This window comes from Bison bison, unplaced genomic scaffold, assembly GCF_000754665.1.
Source record: "Bison bison bison isolate TAMUID 2011002044 unplaced genomic scaffold, Bison_UMD1.0 scf7180017864518, whole genome shotgun sequence".
Taxonomy (NCBI): domain Eukaryota; kingdom Metazoa; phylum Chordata; class Mammalia; order Artiodactyla; family Bovidae; genus Bison; species Bison bison.
Window position 1 is genome coordinate 8,303,268 of NW_011495071.1, and position 2,220 is coordinate 8,305,487.

Consider the following 2,220-nt stretch of genomic DNA (forward strand, 5'->3'; position numbering starts at 1 on the left):
CTGGGATTCTCCAGGCAAGAACACTGGAGTGGGCTGCCATTTCCTTCTCCAATGCATTAAAGTGAAAAGTGAAAGTGAAGTCGCTCAGTCGTGCCAACTCTTCGAGACCCCATGGACTGCAGCCTACCAGGCTCCTCCATCCATGGGATTTTCCGGGCAAGAGGTACTGGAGTGGGTTGCCATTGCCTTCTCTGTCAAAGACCAACTACCTAACTCTAATTCTTGCTGATTCTCAACTCTCTGTTAACATCCCAAGCAAGCAGTATATCAGCATCTTGATGAATATCTCTAGTAATGGGACAGTCCGTTCCACTTACGAACATCTGTTTTTCCTTCCTTTGAGCTGAATTCTATCTCCTAGTGGTCTCTATTCATTAGTCCATGAATTACCTCCTGGCCCTTCATATATCTAAGCTTTAATGATTTCAGACTCTTCTTTTCTCTGGCCTAAACATTCCCAGTTCACTAATGTTATGCCCACAATGACACCTGGCCTGCTTAAAGTAAAGCAGGACTATCAATCCTCTCCTTTATTCCAAAAACTATACCTCTATTAATATGGCTTAAACTTGGATTCACTTTTGGTGACCATGTTACGATGATGACTCGGACTGAATTTACTAACCCCCCCGATTCTGTTTTACCTGAACTGCCTCTAAGACACGTGTAGTCTCTGTGTGTTGCTGAGATCTTACACAGATCTCTGATCATTTCATCTTGTTAGGTTTTCCTACCATCCTACGCATGGAGATGATATTTGGATCCTTACCCTGTCTTTCAAAGCGTTTACTATACCTTGAGGTTTATCTCTGTGAAATGTGATACTATATTTTCATATACACTATCTAAAAATATTTAACAGGACAGAGATGAAAGCAAGTCCTAAAGCAAACAAATGTTCCTGGTTGATACCAGTCCATGTCATACTGAGAAGCAGCAAGATCCAGGGTCTTGTAGGTGGAATGGGTCAGATCATAATGAACCTCACAAGCCTAATAGAAGATTAAGAAAGTCAGAAGGCTCAGAACCACAACAGAGTTTTTGAGTAGAAGAGTGACATGGAAGCAGACTATAGGTATAGCAACAGAATAAAACACTAACTGTGGAACTCCACAGATCTGGACTTGAGTCCTAGCCTTATTGCTTACTAGCTGTAGAACTTGGACAAATTAACCACTCTGAGCATCAATTCCTTCTTCTGTAAAATGATACCTACTTTATAGTTTAGGGTGAAGATTAAATTAAATGACATATATGAAGAGCCTAATACATAATGGGTGTTCAATAAATCAGGCTTTCCCAGATGGCTCAGTGGTAAAGAATTCACCTGCCAACGTAGGAGACGTCGGTTTGGTCCCTGGGTAGGGAAGATCCCCTAGAAAATGGCAATCCATTCCAGTATTCTTGCTGGGAAATCCTATGGACAGAGGAGCCTGGCAGGCTACAGTCCACGAGGTCGCAAAGAGTCAGACATAACTGAGCACGCACACTCAAATCAGGTAGACAAAAAAAGGAGAGAAGAAAGTCATGTTTCAGATGGGTTTGGTTTCTAAGAGGAGACTATCTTTCTAGGAGGCCCAGCAGAGAATGAGGCTATAGGGAGAGCCCCAAATGACTCACTGGGCACTTGGTCTCAGGTCATCTAGATGAAAGGGTACAGGGATAGAAGCAGATTCTCCTCTTACAAAGAATTGATACCTCTTGACCTCTAGTTACATATGGAGGATGGCAGAGAGAGAGGACTCACAGGTAGCACCAATGTTTTTACACTGGGTGGTGATGAGGAATACTGTAAGGAGGGGTGATGGTGTTCAGAAGACAGGTTCATGGTTAGAGTTGTTGAATCAAGCATGATGAGATGTATACCCTGGTTCTGACCCCGAGGATGTAAGAGACTTGAGTAGAGCCTGGAGAGAAGTCAGAGCCAGATTCATGTATTTGGGACACACCCCATGCCAGTGGGTGTTGTAGGCATGGCGTGAGGTCTCTGAGGGTGAGTTGGGAAGTGAACCAAGAACTGTGCCATGCAGGACCTCCCAGAGCCACACTGATTCTGTTTGGGACTGAAGAAACTGTCTGATCCCGTGCCCCCACTCCCATTTCCTGCCCCCTGGTCAGAATTGAATAGAGAGGAGACCTTCCATCCACCTTCGCATCACTGACCTCTGTCCAGAGCCCACGGGAACCCAAACTGTGTCCCTCCACAACCCTCTGCTTTTC